Raw genomic sequence first — 26831 nt, 5'->3', positions numbered from 1 at the left:
ATTGACTACAGATGACCCAACTCCCAGCCCTGACTTGCAGCTGCAAGGGAGACCTAGTTCCAGAACCTTCTATTTAAGAATTGCTTCGAATGCAGCTTTTTCCTTCTGGAAACTTCTTTGGTGGCTGCTTTCAACTCCAGCCTGCTTGTTCCTTATCTCTGAGAGTGACTCCCTTTCTGGGGTCCACAGTGCTGGGCTGGGGTCCTCCCTGTCTTCTTTTTCTTGTGCACCAGCTTGAGTCTGGGAGGGGACCTAAGAGACAGAGCAGGAACAACCTGTCTTAACCTGTCTTAACAGGTATAAATACCTTCTTCCCCGAGCCCGTGCTGGGAGTAGACTCCTCTCCCAGACAACAGCTCCCACTCCTCAGGTTTGAGGAGCTTTACCCTGGATTGGCAGATGAGCTTGCACGAGAATGTCACGTTCAGTCAGGGATGATGGGGTTGTTTAGGAGTGGAGCCCTGTGTGAGGAAGGAAGGGCCTGTATTAGATGCAAGCCAGAGTCAGCCACCAGGACGGGGGCAGAGGATGTGGGGCCTGGACCGCTGGACCCAGAAAGAGGGGGTGGAGAGAGAGAGAGAGGGAGAGAGAGAGAGAGAGATTTGCCTCACATCCTTACATGCTTCTCCATGCAACATCTTATTATAAAGGTCTCTACTGCAGCAAACATGAAACCCTGTCACATGTGGCTTCTGATCTTTGGACAGTGCATGCCAGACTTGTCCAGCCATGCGCAAAGTGGACGGGGCTGTCTTCATCCTCAGGCATAGAGGGTAGGCATCAGGAGTGTCTGGGTTCTTGCCTTGTCCCACAGCAGTCAGCCGTGGTATCATGGGCAAGTCGCTGGCCTAGTGGTCTTGTGGGACTAAGGGTTTTTGTGTGTGAGTGGTAAGTCTGTGTGTTAACCGGTGACTCTTCAAACAGTAATGAGTGGTACGGTCCACACATGAGCTCTTGGCACACACAGCAGGCTTCGAATGCAGGGTCAGGCTGATCCGTACGCTCCCACATGCCGTGGGCTTCCAGGCAGTAGCTCAAGGTTCTTTAAGACTTGGGGGCATTAAGAGATGGTTTTGGCAGATGAAGAACTGTTCTGTGGAAGCCCTGGCCTAGGTTTGGAGCGATGCTGAATGTCTTTGCAGTTCAAGAGACTGTCTTATGCCCCAGCTCCATGCATACGACTGGGCCACTCTACCTTGGAGTGCACTCTATATTGAGAGACAGGCAGGCCTGATGGCTAGGGACAGAGTGGTCTGATACAGAGGAAGGAAACTTTAGAGTCTTCTTCGGGTTCCTATGGTGATTTTAGGTGACAGCTCGTCCTCCCTGTTGTGGCCGTCTGGCAGATTCACGCTGAGCTCTGCCTTTGTTTTTGTTTCGGTTTTGCAGAGATCAACCCCAGAGCTGTATCCTTCATGTTCCTACCCAGCAACAGTGAAAGCCCAAAGGTTTTTGCTGTTGTTTTTAATGGCAAAGCTTCACAGCGGGGGTCATTGGAGGTTAAGGGTTCGGGTCAGTGATATCTGAGTCCAAGGGCAGCCAGCTTGGGGGGGAAAAGGCCCGGCTGTGCAGGGGTTCTAGCCTACCCTGAGCTGCCTAGTAAGCCACCCATTGCAGGCTCCTGAGGATTCCTACAAGTGCCGTGGGCCACTCCTGAGGGATGGTGTCCAGTCAGCTTTTGGAAGCTGCTAAGCCACTCTGCGTAGAACGGGGCAGCTGAGTGCTGGGTCAGTGCCTGGGTGGAGGCTACTCTTGCCTCAGTGACTCACTAACTCCGCTGCCCTGGCCTCTGACCTGAGACTGCAGGCTGTAAGACAGGGGTAGTAACGCTGACACTGGGGAGGGAGGAGAGAGATTCACTGAGCAGCGGCTCTGTACAGATCTTACAGGCACATTAAAGATGGCCAGCAGGCCCGGGTTTATGATAGGTCCTAGGATACTAAGAAATCCACCCAGGTTGTTATCCACGGACAGGCGTAAAAGGCACAAGATTTTTATGTGTGTGCTCTGGATTTCTGGTCTTGTGTGTCGCTAGTATGGCTCAGGAAATATTGTGCATGGTTTGAGGGTTTTTGTTTGTTTGTTTGTTTTTTGCCACATTTACTATTTACTGTGTTTCGTGTCTTTGAAGTCGCTGAATTTTTAAACGTGACTTCTTAATATCTGTGCTTAGTCAGAACTGGCTGGACAGTTTAGTGTGAACGTCATGTGCCCCAGAGACTATGGCTGCAATTGTATTTATAAATTTATTTTATTATTATCATTATCCAGCTGGGTGGAGTCTGCGTGCCGTCCAGTCCACCCGTATGCGGGTTCCAGGGATTGAACCAGGCCATCCGGCTCTGCAGGGCTTCTACTGCAAGCACCTATTACCCACAGAGCTATCTCGAAAGCCCATAGCCTCCTTACAGAAATAGTAAGCGCAGACCACAGGAGGAAAAACCCCAAAAGATTCAAAGGAGTGAAAGCGGGCAGATAAAAGGCTGACCCTCTCCGAACAGCGAAGGGCGCTGTGTGCGTGCAGAGTCAGGCTGTGACGGAGTCAGTCGGCAACATGAAGGTCTCCATTTCATAACCCTTCTCCTTTGCTTTCTGTTGCTGTGATGAGCACAACCAAAGGCAGCCTGAGGGAGGGGAAGGTTTATTTCAGCTGACAGATCACAGCCCTTCGCTGAGGCAACACCATGGCAGGAACTGAAGCAGACGCTGTGGAGGAAGGCCGCTTACTCCCTTGCTCCAGCTGAGGCTCCCTCTTCCCAGGTGTGTCAGGTTGACGACCGAGACTGCCCATCACAGTGACCATGGCAACCCAGCTTCTCAAACCCCTGTTTTCCTTTTTCTTGAGGACGCATCTGAGGGAGTCGGGTGGGGAAACGGCTCAGTGAAGTGTTTGCTGTGGAAGCCTGAGCTTCAGCTCCAGAACCCACATTAGAGAAAAAAAAGAAAGGAACTGGTGGGGGTGGGGGTGGGGGTGGGGCAGCGCTTACTATACTGTAAGGTGCTGGGGAGGTGGAGTCTGGAGGGCTCAAGGTGGCTCTCCAGATTCCGGCTGAACCTGTGGGCTCCAGCTTCATCGAGGGGAGCCCCAAAAAAAGCATGGAGGAGAATGAGTAAGGAAGGTGCCTGGTATCAACCTCCGGGACTCCACATACATATGCACACATATGTATACACACAGTGCACACATAGGTCTGCAGACACACACACACACACACACACACACACACAGAGAGAGAGAGAGAGACATAGAGACACACAGAGAGGAGAAAATAATGTGATAATGTCCTTCCCTGCTAGGTGAGCTGGACTGGCCTCTGCAAAGTGAACTGAGAGTGACACTTGGAGAAGGGAGGCAGGGGACCTGGGGTTTGCGTCAGGGAGCATCCCGCCATGACTCCTTCTGAGGCTGGGACACCAGCAATGGTGTTCAGGTTCTGCCAGAACCTTCTGTCCAGTGGCATTTGTCTTCCAAGAGAACTGCCTTCTGCCTTCTAAGGCAGACGAGCCCGTATCCCCAAGGGGAAGCATGGGCCACCTAAGCACTACATGGAGGCTGAAGGAGGAAGACTTCACACAGGTGAAGGCCGGCCAGGCCAGGTGTGTCAGAAGCTTCGGACACAGCCCCTGTCTTTGCCCCTCGGCCTCTTCAGCGATACCCTGACCCTGACAGGCAGCCCGAGCTGGAGAAAGCCACGGACTCCACAAGTCATTCTCAGGTGCCCGCCCCCAAGTGAAGCTCACCTACCCATTTCCCTGACATTTCCAGCTTTTCCAGGCAAAACAAACTCGCTCCCCCCTAACCCAGGCTTGTCCTATGCTTTGGGACAAAGCACAAAGCAAATAAAACAGGTCCAGCTCACCCAGAGAGCTAGTTGGAGAGCCAGCAGGAGAAAATATTGAGGTTGGCCAGGTCTCTGGCAGGGCCACTTGTGTCATGCCCAGGGGGCTGGTTTCAGGATGTCAGCCCTCCGCTCAGTGGTGTGCAGAGTGGGTTTTGCTAAGCTCTGTGTTTATTCTGGTGCTGCCTACCAGAATATTATTCCAGAATAATCGTGCACATAAGCTTTGATGCTCACTTTGCCTAAATGCTTGTCCATCCGTTATCCCAACGGCGGCCCCGGGAGATGCTCAGAGCCAGTATTTCCACACTGATGGTTTTCTAAGAGGCAGGACCGAGGAGGCCCAGGGAAGTGACCGAGCTGTGACACAGACCTGGGTCGTGGTCACAGAGCTGTGCAGTTTAGGTCTGGAAAGTATATCGTGTAACATTGCTCAGGCTATGGAAGAGAAAACAGTTTCAGCTTCAAGGGACACTTAGGTGTTTATGATAGCTGGCATCATCAGGTGAACGGTGGCTGCCAGTTCCCTTCCTAGGCTGAAAGGGACTCCAAGAAAGCCACAGCTTTGCATAGCTCTGTCAGTAAGGTGCTCGCCACGCAAGCATGTTGGTCTGAGATTGACCCCCCAGCATTCACATTAAAAACTGGAAGGAGTGGCCTGCATTTGCTGGGAAGGTGGAGATGGGGGCTTCTGAACTCACGGCCTAGCCCAGTCTGTGACCCACAGGTCCTGTGAGAGACACTCAAAAACACAAGGCGGTTGGCTCCTGAGGAGCAACACCATAGGCTGTCCTCTGGTCTCCACACATACATGACCATGCACACACATCTCATAATCTTAAGTTGCCAAGGTTGTCTTGAGCCACATCCATAGGAATCTTTGGTCACTTGTGGCCCTTGGGAGGCTGTTAGTCATGCCTTTGGGCCTAGAGAGGGTCTTGAAAGGTCCCAGGACTTTGTTTAAGCAGGCGTAGTGGGACGCACAGACACAGGGGCGTGTGTTGTGAAGGAACAGATGTGCTGTGCTCACAGTCCCCCTGAATTCATCAGGTCGAGCTCAGTGGGACAGACCACTCAGGAAAGTGCCAGTCTTGGGCAGGTGGAGCGAGTCCAGGGAAAGGTGCCTCTGAGGGGGCAGACAGGCTCAGGGTTGTCTGATTCGAGCAGTTGCAGTGACCTAACGGGGCAGGGCACAGTGGCCCAGGGTGTGACAGAGGCGGTGAGGCGAGAAAGCTTGGTTTGTAAAGGGGTGGTAATCTCAAGCAGGTGAGTCATTTTCTCCCTCTAGGAATGCGCTACCCAACAGGCGCAAAGGCTCCAGGTACCTGTGCATCAGAAGCCAGAAGAGGAAGGTCTCGTGTCACGTGCAGGGGGCGTGGGATCGCAGGTTGTCTGATGAGAGTTGGGGGGTGGTGCAGTGAGGGTTTCACTAGCAGAATGTGTTTGAGACTGGAGCTGTCATTCTTGCAAAAGAGAAGATCTACATGCTCTGTCCTCCGAGGGCAAGCCCTGATTAAGTCTCAGATCAGAAGGCAGGCTGCTGCTTCCGTATGAGGTTAAACTAGCCTTTGCCTGAAGTTCTATAATGGGGAGAAGGTGCTGGCCAAAGGACCCCAGAGACCTTCTGCAAGACCAGGAGCTGCTGCAGCCCAGCCTGTTCCTTCCTCTCTTCTTCCCGCTGCCTGGATTTCCAAGGCTCAGCCCTGCCCTCCCTCCTGCTGGCTGCCTGTGTGGCACAGTTGCCTCCCCGGCAGGCAGCCCCCGACACAGGTGCTAATGACAGTCTCCTGCAGCCCTGGCAGACAGCGAGGGTATCTGCCCGAGCTCTGCCATCATCTCGAGCAGCAAACCAGCTCTAACCAGCAGGATTGTCGCCTGTGCTGTGTCAGGCCAGCTCGTGCTGTCTGCCAGCTGCTTGTTGCGCTGCTCTGGGGACTGGGAACACGCCCAGCCCCAGTCCCCATCTGTTGCAGGCATGAAGATCACCGGAGCTCCTGGGAGCATCCGAACCTTAGAAACGGCCTGAGCTGAAGGGGTCAGGAAACCCCTTCTTGGATTGGCCTTTGGAAGGTGAAAGCAGGATTTGTTAGAGCGGAGAGAGCAGCTTGTCGCCGCTACCCATCCCACCAGCCAGCATCTCACAGCCCAGCATCCGGAAGAGGTGACCTTGGGACCCCTCCAGGCTGAGTAAGCACACCTCCCTGGCTGGATTCCTAATGCATGGTGGCTGCACGCTCCCTGCGTTTCCTTCTGTGGTGCATCTTGTCGCCTCTGTGCACGACTGCTGTTGGCTGGTGCTTTGTTCTCCCAGAGGCTCTTATTCAATTAAACACCTCAAGGCTGAGCAAAATGCTCCTTCGCTCTGCTGGAGCTGTATGTCTGCTCCTTACATAACTTTTTCTCCGTGACTTAAAGAGAATACCTTAGAAGGTGGGATGCGTGTGGGCTGTGCAGTCGTCACTGCAGAGACTGGAACAAAACCTGGGCCGTCTACAAGTTCTGCTGCTTTGAGGGTCTTCTCCCTCCCTCCCTCCCCTGCCGTAGAGTTCCCTCCCAAAGTTGATGTCTTAGTGAAGCAGACACTCTCTCCTGAGTCATTCATTCAGTTTGACCTAAGTGGAAAGGACCAGGATGGCTGCAGGGGGACTTTGAGTCTGGCCCTGGGGCTATCTAGACCACGGGCACATCAGGAGAGTTGGCCAGTCTCCTGCCGGAAGGAAGGAGGGGGTTGCTGTCTTGAGTTGAGGAGGAAGATGTGGCTGGGGAAGGCAGAGGGAGAGAGAGCAGAGAAGGGAAGGTGGGGCCCTCGATGCTGCAGCAGGAACAGAACACAGACTGGCACGGAGACCTAGCTCCAGGGAGCCTGCAGCATGGCCTAGCTGAGCTGAGGCTAGCAGGGCTAGGCCTGAAGCTGCAGGTGCCCTGCCCCACCCACCCTCCCCTGAAGCCGCTGCTTGGCAGTGAGCTACTGCAGTCTTGTTTAGGTTTTTGTTTGTTGCTTATGACTTCCTTCCACATGCTGGAGCAGTTACGCCCAGAGAAAACTTCAGCCTAGGATCCTCACTGCCTGCTCCTTAACCCCCGTGGTTAGGAGCAATTCACAATGCTATTTCTCAGTCACAGCCCAAGGTCAGGGAGAAAAAAAGTGGCATTAAATAACTCAAGAACTGTGACCACATCTAACCCTGTGCTCAGCTCACTGTAGACTTCTGGAGGGTCCTGGGCAAGCATCATCAGACCTGGAGACACACAGGACTTAGGTCTGCAAACTCATTAAGAGGGTTTCAGGTGTCACTCCATGTGAAGAGGAAGGGCCCTGTGAGGGGAGCCTCTGAGCAGGGGTTCAGCCAGCCAAGGCTGTCCTAGGGACTGGTACCCGGGGCCCATGGCTCCCCTGCCTGGCACATGACATTTGCTTTGCTGACCCAGAACAGAAGCCTGACAGGGTGGCCCCATAGGTCTAGGGGCTCTTTTCCTTTCTGGCTGCTTCTCCAATGGGCATGGGAAACATCCAAGTACAAGACAAACCTGAGGTGAGGTTTTGGTTGGGGTCCATTTGGATGTTGGAATATTTTGGCCTGACAGTGGGCCTTGAGGCAGGCGCAGACTCAGAGGAGGAGAAATTGAGGTTAGAAGGTCAAATTCCCCTGTGAACTGAGAGGGAGTGCGGGACATGGAGGGTACTTCTGTTTTTCTAAAGTCGTCTTTCCACTAGGGAGCAGGGAACAGAGTGGTGGTGGGGGGAATGGGGGGATAGGGGGATGGGCAGGCTCTAGTGGACCAGATCCCTGGGCTGGGGCTTTGTCATCCGCTGCCGTGCCCCGCACCTCCCTGGATCCTGTCCTCAGGATGGAGTTAAAATCATCACTTGAGCGAAACAGAGTTTTGAGCCCTGTGGGACAGTCACCAAGCATTCAGAGAGACCTCATCCACCCGGGGTGTTGTCTGGCCAGGGTGTCCTGGGAACGCAGGTACTTGGTTTGGGTTCTTGGAGGTTTTGTAGGGTGCGTGCGTGCGTTCGTGCGTTCGTGCGTTCGTGCGTTCGTGCGTTCGTGCGTTCAGAGGGCGAGCTGGGGAGGCTGTTTTCTTCTTGTACCATATGGGGTTCCAGGGTTGGACTCAGGTCACTACACTTAACCATCGAGCACTTTTACCTCCTGGCCCACTTTGATTTGGGTTGTTGTTTAAATCTAAGGGTACCTAACAGCCCCTTCTCATATAATCATACATCAAGTCTTTTGTCTCACCAGATGCTGTGGAGAGAGCGCCATCCTGCGCACCTCCTTCGCACAGAGCCTTCTGTTGCTCTAACTCCGCCTGTGAGGTAGCCCCTGCCACTGCTGCTTCTGGGCATTACTGAGTACTGAGCTGTGTTTTGCTGGCTCGTACCAGCCAACCGATGACTCCCAGCAGTCAGCCGAGGTCTTAATTCCTCTCCCTGTCTGTCTCCTTATTGTCTCTTAAGTAGTGATCGGCCGCTGCAGCTCACGTGTACCGAGGGCACGCTAGGTACAGGCTCCGGGCTTGTCTGTTTCTGTGGGTCCCCTCTGTCAATTCCCAGGATGATCCTGGGAGGTTTTCCGTGTCTCGCACACAGGAACTGAGGCCCCGTGAAGACGGTACAGGCAGGACATGGGAGCGAGGGGCTGTGATTCTACCTCCTCAGCCCCCAAGGTGTGTGTAGGCTTGTCCCCAGTTTTTGATGGTTTGACAGCAGTACTGGAGAGTGCCAACATGAAATCTGTGTGCTTTCCAGCCAGTCATGTGCCAGTCTGGACTAAATGTCCTTGTCACAAGCATGACTCACATACAAGAACTCTAAAGGGGCTCCGATGGGCTCTAATGTTAATTACAGAAACTTGAGTTTAAAGTATGGTTGAGGCTTGGTGTGGTATGAATGCCAGCACTTGAGAGGCGGAGGCAGGAGAGGAGAAAGTCATCTTTAGGTACAAAGAGAGTCTGAAGCCAGGCTGGGCTGCGTGAGGCGCAGGCTGAGAGATGGCTGCCTAGTTAGCAGCACTCGCACTGAGCCTGGGCTCAGTCCCCAACACCTACCTGCAACTCCAGCTCTCAGGACCCAATACCCTCTGGCCGCTGCGGGCACCTGCACACACGTGGTGCGCGTGCAACACTTAGGCACATGCATATACACACTAAAGAAAATGTCTGTAAAGAGGAAGGGGAGAAGAAGTACTCATTGAAGTCCAGCATGTTAGCACAGATGCTTAATCCTAGGTAGCCATGAAGAGGCATCCGGTCTAGGCTACGGGCAGTTCTTAGACCAGCGCCACATAGTAAGACTCTGCCGCAAACCAGCCAGCAAGTAAACAGAGTTGAGTCATTAGCCCCAGTGGGGTTTTACCGCTCCAGTTACCCAGCAAGACGGTCAGGGGAATGAGCTTTGGGGCCATGGAGTTTTCTAGCCTCAGTTGTGAGTCCTCGCTGTCCTTGCTGACAGGAATGGAGTCCCATTCCTCTCCTCCTGTCCTGCCCGTCATACAAGGCTGAATGGAAGTGATTTTCTCCCTTCGGTCCTGAGGTACCCTATTGTGATTCTGCAGGCTGAGACTTTCCCCTGAAATCATGGTTGTGTCGTGATCTTTCTAGAATTGTGGATTCACTTCTCCATCTTCTTTTGTACGTCTCCAAGTGGTATCCCAGGGAACAGGGAGAAAACTGCAGGAAAACAAAGCCAGTCTCGGTTTTTGTTTTGATTGTGCTTTGCCAGAGAGGTGTGTGGTGGCATTTACGGTCTGACTGCTTTTACTGGAGGCAGCCATCTGCCACAGTCATGGCTTCAGCTGGTTAGTCACCAGTGAGTGAGGGCCCGCTGAGCTGATTCCAGTGAGCAGGAAAAGGAGGTGGGGACAGGGCCATCCATAGTCTGAGGTGCTGTTTACCAGACACCTGCGGAGGTGGGAGTCCAGCACCCCAAGTGGGTCCCCAGCAGAGAGCCTGGGACCCAGGGGTTCCTACTCCTCCTTAACCCAGCTCTCCCCTCCCCTCTCTGCTCTCCTACCCTCTCCTCCCCTTTCATTGGGATTGAACCCAAGGCAGGCTGGCTATAAATTTATGATCCTCTTGCCTCAGCTTCCTGAGTAGCTGGGGTTACGAGCCGGAACCACCAGACCTGGCTTTCCTTTCTCTTGCTGGTCAAGGACTCCTGAAAGTTGAGGGCTCCTGAAATTCCATTTCACTGCTTTTGCTGGGGAGAAGCAGTCTGAGAATCAGGAGCTGAGAAGAGCTGAGGAGGCAGGAAGCCCCAATCCTCGCTTTCCCAGCAGGCAAACGGCTGATGTTGCAATCGCCAGTCCCTGTGACTTGCAAGCTGTGTTGGCCAAGTCACATATGGAATCATGTCTGTAGGCTGGACATGAAACCGAAGAGCAAACCTGTCAGGCTTCGGTGTTCTCAGGCTTCCTGGAGATGCCCAGGTGGACACGCGGAATGGGATGCCTCGTGCTCAGGAAAGGTGTCAAGAAAACTGACCAGAATGTTGTTGTCACAGGGACCGGCCAGTGCCTCCAGCTGACCAGGGTCCCCAAAACCAGTGTGGGGCTCTGCTCCTCTTTCAGGCAGGGGAAGTTCTGCCTTGCTTGGCTCTGAGGTAGAAGCTCTGGTGCACAACCCATAGACCATTCCTCCCGCCTTACCAAAGCAGGGAGAAATATATTCCCCTGTAAACAGCAGATGGGTGGTTTCTGCCTATGCAAAAGGCAAGTGAATTGCAGGCCTGTGTTGCTTTTCCCCAGAGTTCCTGGGACCCCGAGCCATTTCTATCCAGCTTGGCAAATGGATTCCGAGATTCCGATGCTTAGAAAGTGGCCGGTGGCAGGCAGCTGGCAGCTGGCACAGAAGCCCTCCAAGCACACACGGGCGTGGGAATGAGAACTGATGGGCTCCTGCCACACGGCAGGAGGGCTTCTCTGTGACCCTGCCACCAACTGCACCATCTGCAGAGCACGTGGGAAGGGGCTGCTGTGGGTCAGAGTCATTCATTTGGAACAGAGTCCTTGAGGGCTGGTGGGATTTGTCCTTAAATGTCAGGTATCAGCTCCAAAAGCCTGGCCAGGCCTGGCTCAGAGCTGGCTGTGGGCATCTGTCACCACCCACTCTCTCTGAGTCACCCTACACTTATCTGCTCAGACCCAGAGCCTTGGAATGTGCTCCCAGTCAGTCTCCAGCACACCCTGGAATGGGGGAGAACTGGGAGGAAGATCAACCTGGAAGGGGGGAGAACTCTTGGGAGAGCCTTGACCTACCCAGGCCCTCGGTTGCACTCAGGTCCCTTGGGATACTCCTAGGTGCTCCTTCAGGCCCACCCAGAAGCTTCCCAAGCCTCCTGGAACCAAGACATGGGGCCACATTACCATAGGGACGCTGTGTTTACAAGGACCACCTCTGAAGAAAGGATTGTGAGGAGGAGTCTGAAGCTTCTATTTTCTCCTTCGCCTCGTGTCTTCCTTTCCAAAGCTCTCCTTGCTTTATGAGAACTGTTTCTCTTTCTTCTGCCTTAAACCATCAGCTCTTCCCTGTGGACCAGACCTCAAGTGTATGTCCCATCACAGCCCACCTTCTGTGTCCCATAAGACACATGTCCTGGCTTCCCCCGGGCTCTCAGGCAGACCTCGTGTGCCCTAAGGACCAGCTTCTCTTTCTCTCCTGCTCACACCCCCAGGTCCTCCTGCCCAAACTCTGGCCAATCCCTGAACCCGGCAGCTTCGCACAAAGCTGTGCCACATTCTTCAGCCGTACTTTTGGTGAGAGATATGCCGGCATGCGATCGTAACCAAAACAGAACTCTGAGGTGCTTTTTTAAAAAAATTAATTCCAAACGCTTCCACATTGTGCTTCTAATCCAGAGTCCCGGAGCTTCCAGCCATGCCTTAACTGTCACAAAATACAGTTCAGTGCCTCCAGATGCAACGGTAAAGCCAAGCCAAGCATCACACGCCAGTCTGTGGCACTTCGGTAATGGGGTCTCAGCAGGGGCCACTTGGACAAGGTCTGGAAGAACACCTCCCAAGTCCAGGTGGACCAAACACAGTATACCCATCCAGGACTCATGTCTCTATAGCCACCATCTTCTGGGGTCTTGGAAGCCCTGTGTGCCTTACCAGCCTAGAGGGAAATGGGAGCGGTTACAGAGACACGGTCCTGGGGCAGCCATATCTTCAGGCTTCCTCAATCCTAGGTCATTCCATGTCTGGGCATCCTTACCGCTGTGCCTCCAAAAGTCGCTGCCTTAGTTTCTTTTCCTTTCCTGTGATTAAATACTCCAACAAAAGCAAGTCAAGGGGGACGAGGTTCGTTTCAGCCCAGAGACCAAGGGTGCGGTGCGTTGTGCCAGGGAAGCCGAGGCAGCTCCATCTGGAGGGAGCTGGTCACATCACATCCATAACCGGACGCAGAGAGTGCTGGTGCTGCTGGTGCTCAGCTCCCCTCTCTGCCTGTGGCATCCAGGATCCTCCGGGGATGAAGAGTGAGTAGGTCTTCCTGCCTCAGTTAACACAGTCAGGGTGCTCTCCCACAGACCTGCCACAGGCCCACCTCCGGGGACGGTCTGTGCATCTGACAGCACTGACATCACAGTGGCCTTCCGCAGGTGTCATGCTTCTCTGGTAATCTCTATCCCACGCAGAGTCACCTCTTCTCACTCCTCAGTTTATAGGATCATTTTCTGAGACTGGATAATCTAGCGACTACCAGCTCAGGCAAGGGTTGGGCCTGTTGAGTTCTGAGACATCTTGAAATACTGCCTGGACCTAAAGAAGGGGGTCTGGCTACGGGCAGCATCAGCCCTGTGCACATTTGCGACATCTCATGATGTCAGGCACATACCTGGGAGAACTTCTAAGACAGTACGCCAGGCTCTGGAATGTGTAATGCGGCCGTTCCCCTCATCGTGGAGGAGAGGAAGGTCTGACAGACCCATGGGCTGTGATGATGTATAGCCATCATCCGAAGCCCAGCAGCTTCCTAAAGATTGTGCCCCTCCCCTCCCCCCCATAGCCTGGAAACGTTGGCTCTGCGTCCCAGGATGCAGAGGGTAGGCATTTCCCACACTCTGCAGATGGCTGGTCCAGCGTAGGTCCACTTTGACTGGGGTGTTATTTGCACACAGTGTACCCCATCAGTTGTAAGCACAGTTGGCTGGGTTGTGGTAAGTCCTGTGCCCTACATAAGGAACAGCCACATCATAGCACAGATACTCCAATCACCCCACACAGGTCGTAGTGTCCCATTATAGTCAGTCCCTGTCACCATCATGAGATTGTTTCATGAGTCTCATGTCCGTGTTTCTCTGTCCCGTAAACCCCTACATTCCAGACCCAGCACAGATCCTCAAATGGATGTGACAACGAGTACACATGCTGATAGCTGCAATCTACTTTTCAAAGATGGTACCTCGTGTAGCCCAGGCTGGCCTTGAATTCATTCCTGATCTTCCTGCCTCTACCTCCTGAGTGCTGGGGTTACAGATGGGTGCCACTATACAGGATTGCAGTGTGCTGTTATTGCTGCTGCTGCTGCTGTTGTTGTTGCTGCTGCTGCTGCTGCTGCTGCTGCTGCTGCTGCTGTTGCTGTTGTAAGACAGGGTCTCATTATGTATCCCTCACTGGCCAGGAGCTAATTATGTAGACCAGGCTGGCCCTGAACTTGTGAGCAGTCCTCCTGCCTCTGTCTCTCGAGTGTTGAGTGTTAGGATTGTAGGCTTGACCAGAACGGTTGGCTGTTGAAATGTAATTTTAGATCCCCCAGGACTTCTGCTCCTTCACCATCCTCAGTTTTGAGAGACTGCAGAGGAAGCGTTTGCTAATTAATAATTTCATGTAGTTATTCCTGATATCGGCCCTCCTGTTCAGCCTTAGACAGTCAGTGTGGCCATGGTTGCTAAGGGTCCAGCTGAGTTCAGAGACTTAACCGTTCTTGGACTCCTAAGCGCTCACGGGGAAAAGCTTCCTCTTCACCTCTTCGGGAAGACTGCCCGAGCCACTGGTGGTCTCCCTTCTTGTTCTCTCCCACACTACATCACACCACACCATCATTGCCGGCCAGCCTGCCCGCCTGACTCCCTCCTCCCTCTCTCATGAATCCCTCCCTCCCTCCCTCCCCCCCATCCTTCTCTGTTTCCTCCCCCCCTTCCCCTTGTCTGCCTGCCCTCCTCCGCCCTTTCTTTTTTGAACAATTTTGGAGCTCACTCTAGAGCACACCAAGATGTTTCCAGCTGGGAAATTTTGTGTCCCTGACGTGGTCAGCAGTGGGTTCAGCGTGTCCCCTCATTCCGCCCACACTGTCCTCTCACTGTGTTTCTGAGTGATGGGTTGAGTCCCCCCACCCCCTTTCCTCTAATCAAAGCTCTGAGAAAAAAAGAGTCCATCTCTTACCCACTGGGCCGCATAATAATAGCTTCTTGCCCCCTAAAAGCAGCCAAGTATTTTAAAGCAATGACTGGCATTTTTCAAATGATTCCCACGCAGCACAGTAATCTCCGTGCGTTAGCGCATCCTTCGTGTGCGAATGCACTTTGTGACAGGAATGCCTTTGAGTCTAGGTGTTTGAACTAGAAACAGAAGCTGCAGTGACTTTGACAGGGCAGTGCATACCGGGGCCATGTGCTGAGCAGCACCCCTACCCTCACAGGCTTGGCCTGAACCGCCTCTCAGGGCTGGGCGGACTGGCTCAGCAGAGCTGCGCTCACTGGGATTCACTTGCATTTTCTGTCAGATAGAGGCTGAGGCTGGGACGTCTTAAAGGCCCCTTCCCTCTCACATCTGATGCTCAGCTGGCTGCACAGCTCCCTCTCTGTGTAGCCCTGTCCATGTTGCTGGCACGAGCTTCCCCATAATGCTGTACGTAGCTCGGTGGTGACACCACTCACACAGTGGCCAGCTTCTCCCAGTGCAAGTGCAGAGAAAGGTCCAGATCCAGACCCACAGGAAGCTCAAGGTTCCGTGTCACCTGAGTGTGTGCATGTGGCGAGTCTGCGTGTGTTTACGGGGGCATTGCATGTGTACTGACATGCTTGTGTTACATACATGGTTGGGGGGGTATATGTACATGTTGAGACCCAAGACTAAGGTCAGTGTCATCCCCCATCACCCTTCCACCTTATTGACTAAGGTAGGGTTGAATCACCATGGGTACAAGGTCTTCCTACACAAAGCACTCATGTTATACAGTTGGAGAGGGGTGTCCCCAAACAGTGTAGTTGTAAAGGGCAAAGGGACATGAGCATATGGTCTTTATTTATTATTATTATTATTTTTTTTTATTGGTATCCATGGCTATAACAAATGCCCCAGGCTGGGTCATTTATAGAGAATGAAGGTTTATTTCAGTCTTGTCCGGGAAATGGTATCAGCATCTGGGGATACCATGATGTCTCCCTGCTGCATCACTAGCTAGAAGAGTCTCTCATGAGACAGGAGCAGCATGCTGGCTGAGCTCTCTCTTCATGGGCTGCAGAGATGGTTCAGTGGTTAAGAGCACTGACTGCTCTTCCAGAGGTCCTGAGTTTGAATCCCAGCAACCACATGGTGGCTCACAACCGTCTGTAATAGGATCTGATGCCCTCTTCTGGTGTGTCTGAGGACAACAGCTACAGTGTACTCATATATAATAAATAAATCAATCTTTTTTAAAAAGCCACTTATACCATCCACTGTAGGACACACACACACACACACACACACACACACACACACACACACACCCCTGGCCAGGTCATATAATCCTAATCACCTCCCAAAGATCGTACCTCTACTATCATTAACATATGAATTTGGGGTCATATTTCCAATATATGAACATCGTAAGGTGTTGTGTGACACTCTTTTCAGGAGGACACAAACAAACGTTTCCTTACCCCAAACAGGGAACTGACTGACAACAGACCAAAGTCGGGGTACCACCTAAGTCCAAATCTGTGAACGAGGAGTTTCTTGGGGACACTTGCGGGAATAGAAATGACTCAGGGATCCCCGGCCCAGCCGGACACAAGTGATCATCATGGAGGCTAGAGTCCTGGAGAGGAAGGGGCTTGTACGCTTTTGAGTCCTTTGAATGGCTTTCTTCCTGACTCTGCAGGGGACAAACCAAACAGAGTTTCCTGACCCTAGAGCCACCACATGCAATGCCCTCATGGAGTTCTGGGGTGACTTCAGTTGGAATTAAGGATGCCCCACCTTGGGGAGCATATTAGCCACTAAATGCACACTCAGAGAGGTTTCTTCTTAGTTCCACGGGGACGGGGTCCTGCACACAAGGAAGGAGTGACAAGAACTTTGTAAAGGCAAGGTGCTCCTTCCAGAAGCATCCAAACTCAGTCTGAAGAGATGACTTGGGATGTGAGAAGCAGGCATTTTTTTCTTTCTTGAAAAAAAAAAAGCAAAGCCATAAATAAGCCCATGTTTTTTGTACCTGACTCCCCGCTGGAGCCACAGCTGATCTTGTCTGGTGACTTTGGCTGCACACCCCAGCATTTTCCTCCCTCTTCTTTATATAACAAGCCCCTCCACCGTGGAATGGGTTTGTTGGCAGAAGAGACAAAAAACAAAGACCTAGCGATGTCCTTGTTTAGATTCAGCAGCAGCTGTGTGTCTCCTACCAGGAAGCGAGCATCATGCATTCCGCTGTCCCAGTCGGTCCCCATCGTTAGCCCAACTGCCTTGCAGGGGCCTCAGGTTTGTGTTCCATCCCATATCGTGCGAGGGCTCCTGAGGACACCACCTGCTGTTGGCCTCTCCACAAGTGTGAAGGCAGGAGCCTGAGAATGGTGAACCTGCTCTTCAGACCTCTCCCCATAGAGCCAGTCCACAAACCCCACTTGCCTTGTTGATCCTGTATGTCCAAGAGTGTCCTGCAAAGAATCCACAGCCCACCAACCTTCCAAGAAGGCGCCCATTCTGGTCCTCCGCCTTCTGCAAGGAGCCAGGCTGAGGACTGGCCTCCAGGCTCCTGTCTCCACATAAAGCAATGGTCTCGGTTACTTCTGAGGTGCTCCAGGCAGGCTCCTGGCTAGGTCACAGTCTCTCTGCTGTTGTCAGCAGTAGTGAGCGACAGTGAGCTGCCCAGACCCAGTGATTGACTGACAGGGCACACAAGGCCATCTTTAGATGTTTGCTTTGTCTTAAAATTATTTTAAATTCTAAAAACTGGAGGGTGCAGTTTTAGCCTTATAGAAAACTGGAACAGAAAGTACAAAGTGTCGGCCAATGCTGTTCTCCCCTTTCTCCCTTCCTGGGCTACATTTGTTCTCAGTGCTGATACATTAGCACCCCAAGCCCATTGTTCCCATGAGGGCTCACCCTCAGGTTCATGTGTTCTGTGGGTTTTGATGTATGTATAACGTCACCTGACCACCCATGTGGTGGCATATGGAACGGTCCCATTGCCCCTAAATCCAGTGCTGGACCCACACATTCCTTCCTCCCGGTGCCCAGCCCTGGTTGTTGTCATGTCTCACTGGCATCTGCCCCTCTGTCCCCAGAACTGTCTGTGTCAGGTTATACCTGCCACACTTCTGGGGCCTACCCTAAATGTGAGCTGCGTTCCTGGAAGCTGGGAGTGGGGGAAGGGAGATGGGGACTAAACACCCTTCTGAGGGAAGTCTCAGCGAGCTTACAGGGTTCATAAGGCGCCTTCTCAGAGTCGTATAAGCAGTAATGGTGACCTCAGGACAGAAATAGGAAGTGAGGTTCCTCTACCTGACGTGGTGGGGAAGCTGGAACAGAGACTTTTTAAGCAATAGGTACTGAATAATAATAATAATAATAATAATAATAATAATAATAATAAACCCCAAATAGTTTTCTCAGGAGCTAGCAGCAGTCATTTGGAGTGTCAGCCTGGAGTTCCTTGCCCTGTCAGTGGACACAGGGTCATATATCACTGAGAGCTGATGCCAGCATGCACGACCCTCCGGGAACTTCTGGAAGGGAACCTGCAGCCACCATCTCCAGGCTCCTGTCAGTCCCAACATACCTGCTGCTGTCTAGACGCTCACCTTGAGCCCTTCTGCTCCTCTGGCTAGTGTGTACTAACCTACTGTGTTGGTTTGTATATGCTGGGCCCAGGGAGTGGCACTATTAGAAGGTGTGGCCCTGTTGGAGTAGGTGTGTCACTGTGGGTGTGGGCTACAAGACCCTCACCATAGCTGCCTGGAAGTTAGTCTTCCACTAGTGTGGCCTTCAGATGAAGACGCAGAACTCTCAGTTTGGCCTGCACCATGCTTGCCTGGATGCTGCCATGCTCCCGCCTTGATGATAATGGACTGAACCTCTGAACCTGTAAGCCAGCCCCAATTAAATGTTGTCCTTTATAAGAGTTGCCTTGGTCACAGTGTCTGCTGACAGCAGTGAACCCTAAGACACTGCCATATAGAGGACAGCGGGCTGGTTCTGTGGTGCCTGGAAGGTTCCCAGTGACCACAGTCACCGGTCCCTCGGAAGTGGCCAGTTCACCAAATGACAAATTTCCAGAAGGTGACTTTGAACAAGGGCTTTTCCTGCTGCTGGAGAAGGTGGTGCAAAGGTGACAACAGGACTTACATGAGAAGAGACTGCCTTGGGGAGTCGCCATGGCTGACACTCACATGAGCCCAGTACATGTGCTGGTTACTCCACCTATGGCTGTAACTCTGTAAGGGCCTTGATATGTCATCCGGGGCAGAGGATGCACCAGGGAGAAAGCTACTTGTGTGGAAAGAGCAGCTGTGATGGAAAGGAACCAGAAATAACAAGACCAGGGTTGTCTCAGACAGGATGCTGCTTTGCCATGTGGCTTGGAGCAACTTGCTGGACCCTCTCTGAGTACCTGGTCCTATAGCACAGTGATGAGAGGATCTGAGACCCTTTCCAGCTGCAACATCCGCTACTTGCCTGACTCTCTGAGTTAGGCATCAGAACATGGCATGGGGGGAGTGGGGGAACATGGAGCTCAAGTCAGGTTGGCACAGAGGTGACAGACACCACCTATGTGGACCACTCTTGGGACGTGATCTAGGGATGCTGTGATTGGTAGTAACTAAACTGCTGGTGGCAGACATTGTGTGACTTTCCTGGGGAGATGTGAATGAATGCCCAGGTAACCCCCAGATAGGGCACCGACAGCAGGCCAGACCAACACTTCCACTCTAGTATAGTTTAGTGAAGCAGGAAGTTCACTGGGGTTACGTGAAGGAGTGTGGGTGGTCCCAAGACAGCTGCCTCACTGAAAAGGCCACTCTACCCAACATAAGCATTGTCTCATGCAAGCTGCATCCCTGCCGCTCCAGGTCCGAAAGTCTTTTCTTCTCTGCAGTTATTTTCCTTATATTAAACCCTTGAATTTTTTTTTATTTATGGTGTGTGTGTGTGGAGGGAGGGTGTTCGTGTATATGTATGTGTCATGGCACACTTGGAGGTCAGAGCATAACCCACATTCAGGAGATCCAAACTCTGGCTTTCACTCTTGGCAGCAAAAACTCTTACCCTCTGAGCTATCTCTCTGACCTTTGTGAGTGTTCTAAGTTTCATGAACTTCCTGAGACATGTGAGTTCTGTTTACTTTTTGAACCTTGTAAGTTTCATTTATTTTTCTGACTCTTGAGGGACTTTCCTCCAGGAAGGAATGTTTAAGTTCGGAGAATATAGGTATACAACTGATGTTCAGAACAGTTGAGCCTCTAGTCACAGGCGTGGTGGTTTGAATAGGAACGGTCCCATAGACTTTCATAGTTGGATGCCTAGTCACCGGGGAGTGGTGCTATTTGAGAAGGATTGGGGGTGTAGTCTTGTTAGAGGAAGTGTGTCACTTGGGGTGGGTTTTGAGGTTTCAAAAACCCACATCGGACAAGCCTGGCCTCCCCTTCTCTCTGCCTGAGGAACAGGATGTAACTTTCAGTTACTACTGTGTGATGCCATGCTCCCTCCCATGATGAGAATGGACTGAACCTCTGAATTTTTATAAGACTTGCTTGTCTCTTCACAGCAATGGAACAGTGACTGAGACAATAGGCCAGGGGAGGGGCCACAGAAGGTGGCTGGGAGGTGAGGAGCAAGGAACCCATTCCTGTCTGGGGTGGGCAAAAGATGCAAGTCTTCAGTCTTCCTGTGTGCTTATTTCTGAGCACAATGCATAAGGGGGATCCAGGGAAGAAAACCAAAATCTGCTCTGTGCTCTCATGAGATCTTGGAGACAGAAGATCTGCTTTTCTCTGCTCCTTGAAACTGAGTGCACTATTCCCAAATTCTTCTAAGGCAGAGTCATTCTGACCTTCTTGTCTATAATAACACTGAGAAATGGAGGGTTTGATGCTCTTATGTTTGTATGAATGGCCAAGATACAAGCCTTATATAACTAGGAGATGCCTTTCTCTCTCAATCTCTCTCTCTCTCTCTCTCTCTCTCTCTCTCTCTCTCTCTCTCTCTCTGTGTGTGTGTGTGTGTGTGTGTGTGTGTGTGTGTGTGATAGATCCGTGCATGTTCATTTAGGTTCCCATGTGTATGTACCGATACACATGTACATGTGTGCTCTGCTGTGGAGTTAGAGGTTGATGCCTGTGTCTGTCTCAGTCACTTCTCCCTAACTTTCTGAGATGGGATTTCTCACTGAACCTGGAGCTCATCCCCTTGGCTAGGCTGACTGCCAGTGAACCCCAAGCATCTGCTTTTCTCTGCTTCCCCTGTGCTGGAGGTAGAGGTGTGTGTAGCCATGCACAGCTTTCACATGGGTTCTGGGGATCTGAACCTGGGTTCTCGAGCTTTTGTAACTAACCAAGCATTTCTCCAGCTTGAGATTTGTCCGCATTCAGAGCTTGGTGACTGCACTGTCGCTAAATCGACTTCATGGTCCACTGACAGTTCGGGATTGTCAGTCTGAAATGCCTGGACTAGCCTCTCACTTCCACCCCATCCCCTGGGCGAAAGAGAGAGCGAGTAAACGAAGGCACTTCTGCCCTGGCTCATGGAGAGAAGCCCCCTCCTTCTCCTCTAAGTACCTTCTCTTTCCCAGGAACTTCTTTGTACTTTTAGGAATATGTTGTGTGCCGGGCCTAGGGCTGGAGGGAGAATCCGGAAGGGTGGGCGTATCCTCGGGCTTGGGGAGTATTTGACAAGAATCTCCCAGTTCCGTATGACGGACACTTCTGTCCTGAAAGGTGGAGTTGGAAACGCACTGGACTTGAATTTTGAGGCCGTGTCTCAGAGCCCCACATCATTCATTTCAGGGGAGAAGAGGTGAGGGGGCTCCCCAGACTCCTGTTTAGGAGTGTCTTCTCCTGCAGGGGATCCTCTCCTGTATAGAAGTATGTGTCTTGGAGTTATACAGGACCTTATTAAAATCTTCTCAGGCACAGTTTTCGTCTGACTCACCTTCCGGAATGAGCTGGGTTTAACTTGTGGGAGCCCCAGGACGGGCAGAGAAGAGGTTTGCAGAGCTTCATTCTCCCCCAGGCCCTGCTGGATTTGTACACAGGGGCAGGCCTGGCAGCATGTCGTGTCCACCACTGAGGTTCTCCTTTAAAGCCAGGGACAGCCTGCAGACTGTAGCATGAAGTGCCAGCTTCTGGAGGGGCACTCATGGTGCCCACAAAGGTCTCAATCTAAAGTGGGCACAGCCTTGGCTGGCTGCTGGCTTTTTGAAAGTGAGTAAGTCCTTTCAAGAGTCCCAGCTCTGGCCTTAAAACAAAACAAAACGAAACAAACAAAACCTGATCTTAGTGAAATCATGGAATGTCAGAGCTGAAAAGGGCCCTGGCAATTAAAGACCATCTTGCCACTGGCTTGCCTGCCTGTAACTGCTGCAGAGGACTGAGACACCCATTAGGACACAATTCCCTTAACAGGGTGTCTTGAGCTGTTGTCTGCCTTCTCGTCTTCCTCTTACATGAACTCATATTAGCATGGTCCAAGCACCCATTTGTCAAATAAGAAGACTGTCCTTTCAGGCCGTCCTTCCTGTGTCTGGAAGTGTGGACAGGCCTGAGGTGAGGAGGAAGTGGTAGCCCTTGTTGCCCACTGACTGTTGTGGCGTATGGAGGAAGGAAGGTGTACTCCATTACACCTTCTTTAACGCTGCAGAGGCAAGACCTCCAAAAGAAGAAGGACAGAAGGATGAGTGGATAGACAGAGATACATAGAAAGGAGTTAGATATATATCGAACATGCCTTCCGTATTAAAGGCTGTTTTATACTTATATTAAGGAGTATGTAATCACATAGTAATATATTGCTTATACAGTATATAACAATAGCCTTTTATTCAAAGGGTTCAATGTGAACCTTCTGGGTGCTTGGAAGGGAGGAGGAAAGATAATATTTTACATCATCCTATTTTTACAGCAGCCTACAGGCTCAGACGGAGAGGAGAGACCGTTCTGGCTTCCACAACCCGTTTGACCTGATAGTCCCCTTTGCACTGTGCAGCCTTGGTCACCAGGCTAGCCTTGCATTATAAGGATTATAAGGATGCTTGTGGCCTCTGCCACGGCCTATGCCATTTTCACAGCGACCACCTTGTGTAGAGGATTTGAAGCCTTGAAAGCGGAGGCTCTTGGGGAGTAAAATGGCTTCCTGCGTGTGGAGTGTTAGCAGGGGATGGGGGTTGGTTATGAGGGAGAAGATGGGAAATCCCAGCAGTGAGGCTTCAGGACTGTGACCGATCGGTCATTTCAGGATTGTGATGACCAATCATGAGTGTCTTCTTTTTTTTTTTTTTTTTTTTTTCTTTTTTTTTTGGAGCTGGGGGCCGAACCCAGGACCTTGCACTTGCTAGGCAAGCGCTCTATCACTGAGCTAAATCCCCAACCCCATGAGTATCTTCTTAACACGACCTCGGAGACGAACCTCTAGGCTTGTCTATGCGGCCATCTTCTAGATAGGTTAACTGAGATAGGAAGATGCCCCCTAACCGTGCTGCCCATCTCTCCTGCTTTCTGACCCTGGATGTGTGACCAGTTGCCTCAAGCACCTGACCCCGCTGCTTCCCCACTAGGATGGACTGTGTCCTCGGACTGCGAGGCAGAGCAAACCCTTCCTTCTGTAAGGAACTTGGTGACATGTCAAGAGAAGTAACTAACACAAGAAAGGGAGTGAGCACTGGGAGGGGAAGCCAGCTACGGTGACGCATGTCTGAACTTCCAGCACTCAGGAGCTGATGCAGGGGGATCAGTCTGGGCTGTCTAGCAAGAGTCTTTCTCAAAGAAAGAAACAAACAAAAGGAGTTTATTGTTTGGTCCAGCTGTCATATTAGAGAAGCCACTAAGGAACTGGGGATATCAGGGCAACGAGTCCTTACATCCAGGTGTCCATCAGGTCTGGTGATGGGGAAGGAAACTGCGTGCAGGTGAGTGGGTTGGTATGGGTTTGGCATCATGAGATCCTTGGACTACCATCAGAACGGTCCCAATCCAACACCCTTGGTCAAGCTCTCTCCCTTGTTTGCTACTGTCCCTCCGTTACCAAGTCCAAGTAACTCCACATTTGTTCCTTGTCCTTCTGAGAGCAGTTATATAACAGAGTTTTTCAAAGACTCCAACTGACCATGGCTCTGGCCTTCACCCTCCACCCATCAGTACCAAGAACCACCATTTGGTGATTTTTAGGGGTTGCCTAAGACTGGCCCGAGTGCAGCCTCCCACCTGAAGGGTTTGCCAGGGCCAGGGCCGGTAGAGGGAGGCTCAAACCATAATGGCATCTTGGATTTGTTTGCGGTAAGAGATTCCATGACTCTGGGTAGGAAAGGTGTCTAGGAAGAGGAAGTCTAGATGGAATCCCCAGGAGGCCACGGTAAGGGTCATAGCAAGCATCCCCTAGCACTGTGCTGGGTCTGCACTGGCACCCAGGTCCTTAGGATGGGGGCCTTAGGTCAGTCAAGAAAATCAGGGCTTGAATAAGACGTGGATCCAAAGGCATAGAGAGCTGGGAAGCCAGGAGCGTAACTATGCTAACACCAATGCAAACGCATCCATTGTGGAGCATCCGGGAAGCAGCACCTTCACCCTGTGCTCAGAGGGCAGGTACGAAAAGCCTGACGGTGCAGTCTGGTATAGGAAACAAGTTCTGTGGCTCAGATACTCTGTGGCTGTGTTCGGAATCTTGCAGGGCTCCTGAACCCTCTCGTTGTCCAGTTGAAAACAGACCATGAAAGCCGAAATTATCTTCTTAAACCCTTTCATTTGTCAGACGGAAAGGAAAACCACAGTGGGGGTATGTCCAGGATCCCCAGGGAGTAAATAGGGAGCAGAGCCTTTCCTCTCTGCCCCTGGGGCTGCATGGGATCCTTGGCTCATAGCCCAGGGTAGCCTCACCGGGTGCTTGGGTCCTTAGGTCTGCTCAGCAGGGTGGAGAATAAAAGTGATCCCAAATGTATTCCCAACCCTGTCGGATTCTAACCTGAGTTTTGTACCGTGACCCTGACATCTCCAACCCTGTGGCCTTTGGAGGCAGGGGACCCTGGCAGCTGTTCTGTTGGTCCTGTGTCTGCAGCTTTGTCAGCTCTCTTTCTGGGGTGTCCCAGCTGCAACAACAGTGGAATCCTGTAAAGGCAGGCATGCAAGTCAGATCAGGTCTCTTCCCCAGCATCTATGGCCAGAGCCGAATTGGGAGAGCAGCCCACCCCAGCCTGTAAGAATCCATGAGTAAGCATTTCCAAGGCAGTTTATCTCGTGGGGAAATACTGAGATAAAAGATCGGGAGGCTGAGGTAAGGGTCTCCAGGTGGAGAATTATGCAAAACAGTACTGAAGTGTGGAGTGATGGCTTCGGCTGGGCTGGGGTGTTTGTATCTTTCTGTACTTTGAAACAGATTCTGTTACTTTTAGTTACAAAGAAGAGCTTAAAAGAAAGTCTGTCTCACAACCCCCTTTAGGAGCAAATCTCCAGTGTTGCACAAATCTTTGTGCCCTCTCTTCTGAGGGTAAGGTATCCTGGGTGAGAACTCCATGTCCTCAAAGCCTCTGACCTTTTGTCAGCCTCTGTTTCTGGAACATTCGCCCAAGGAGGTGCGTGAGTCTATTGTAAGGGTCTCTGAACTATAAGCAGGTGGAGTTCTGTGGAAGAACCGGCTGCTGTCCTGTATCTAGTGTTGGGCAGGTGGCTTAAACCTCTCTCACTTTCCGCATTTTGATCTGTAGACTGGGACAATGCCACCGGCCTTCCTACTTGTGTTGTTGCTGTACGGACTTGCTGAGGGACAGCTGAGAGACTTAGCATGCAGCTGGGTGTAGCCATACACACCTGTAATCCTAGAATCTGGGGGTAGCGTGAGGAGGATGAGGAGGTCCAGGCTAGTGTTCGGTACATAAGTTTGAGGAGAGCCTGACATACTCAAGACTCGGATTCAAAAAACAACAGACACTTGGTCTGTTGATAGCATATTTGCCAAACAAGCTCAGGGATCCCCAGAATCCGTGTAAAAGCCAGTGCAGTGAGGAGCTGTTTATGGTTTATTATTTATCTTTATTAATTTATTAATTTATATTTTATCCTTATAGCTTATTGCTTTTACTTACTGCCCACTCTGTGGATTTTATTTACTTATTTAATTTACTTATTTATTTTTAATCTGTTTTTCACACAATATATTCTGTAGTCATCGCCACCTCTGCTCTCAGAATCTTTCTGCCCCCTCTGCCTCTGCAGTCATCTCTGAAGCCTGAGGGCAGCGCTCTGAGGGAGGCATCCATCCCGCTTAGGACTGAGTGAACCAAAGCCTCTCGCGCCGCTCACCCTGTCCAGCCGCGAGTCTCTGTGTCCGTCCTCGTCTATCTCAAGAAGCAGCTTCTCTGATGAGGGCTGGGCAAGGCACCGGTCCCGGATAGAGGAGTATGGCGTTGGGAGTCATCTCACTGCTCTGTTCCTTAAGCAGAGCAAGAGTGTTAGTTAGGTTTTCTCTGAAGCCCGTGACTGATCTGGCCTCAGGTTCTTGGCTGCTTTAGCAGTGTCAGGCCTCTCACAGCGTGGCCCTTAAGTCCATTCTAAAAGTAGTTGGAACTAACACAACAGCTGTGCCATTGTTACTCCTGCAGGCAGTTGCCGGCGGGCACGGGATTTGTAGCTGGTAGATACTGATGTCTCCTTCAGCAGCGTGCAGTAGCAGAACCTTCTCATGCCATTGACTCTCGTCACTGGGGATGAGGTTTCTGGTCAGGCACCAGCTCAATAACATAGGTAAGCGCTGTGAAAGTGAGGTATGACCGCAGCGCCACAGGCAGAGACACATCTATGCCTCTGGGGCTCTCAGGCTAGTCAGCCTAGCCTACTCAGTGAGCTCCATCCCACTGAGAGACCAGTCCCAAAAAGCAAGGTAGAGGCATCTGAGGAATGACACGCAGAGTTGTTCTCTGACCTCTACAAGCGTGTGTACAGGTATGTGAGCATATGCACATGTTTACACATGCGCACATACATGTATACACATACACACACACACACACACACACACCACCTTTTTAAATGGCACTGTCTTTTTTTTTTATTTTTTTTATTTTTTGGTTCTTTTTTTTGGAGCTGGGGACTGAACCCAGGGCCTTGCGCTTCCTAGGCAAGCGCTCTACCACTGAGCCAAATCCCCAACCCCAGCACTGTCTTTTAAGCCTCACTTTTTCGTGGTAGGCTTGGCTCTGTCTGTATTTTCTAAAGACAGCTGAGGCTGGGAAATCCAGTGACCTGATTTTAAAGCTGGTTTACATTTCAGGGGTTTCCTGGTTCCTAATAGGTGACTTCCTACTTAGCCATCCAAATCCTGGAAGTTGAGTTTCTCCAGAGACCCAGATGGCCATCACCAGACCAGGTAGTCTCGGTCTAATACATTCCATGTGGCTGGTGCATGCCCCATTGCCAAGGCTGTCTCTAGCTAACATCTCCCTTCCCACACTTTACTGTCTCTATGCAGCAGGACGCTGCCTTTGCAGCAGAAAGTTTGGGGTCAGTGGCAGACAGACAACTTGAGGCCTCAGGTAGGAGCTAGAACTCACACTGTGTGCACAGGGCAAGCTCTAGGAACCCTAGAT

At 51.6% G+C, this 26831-nt stretch overlaps 1 long non-coding RNA gene across 1 annotated transcript in view; it reads left to right on the top strand.

Moving 5' to 3' along the window:
- The first annotated feature begins 5437 nt into the window (after nucleotides 1–5437).
- The window catches only part of LOC116904221, a 35891-nt gene continuing 14497 nt past the window's right edge, over nucleotides 5438–26831 (top strand). The window contains exon 1 of the long non-coding RNA XR_004388336.1: nucleotides 5438–6026. This is a non-coding gene — a long non-coding RNA (uncharacterized LOC116904221). The remainder of the gene's footprint in view (nucleotides 6027–26831) is intronic.

The sequence above is a fragment of the Rattus rattus genome, chromosome 6 (assembly GCF_011064425.1).
Source record: "Rattus rattus isolate New Zealand chromosome 6, Rrattus_CSIRO_v1, whole genome shotgun sequence".
NCBI lineage: Eukaryota > Metazoa > Chordata > Mammalia > Rodentia > Muridae > Rattus > Rattus rattus.
Note: the sequence above shows the minus strand (reverse complement) of the source record. Positions and strands in the feature narration are given on the sequence as shown.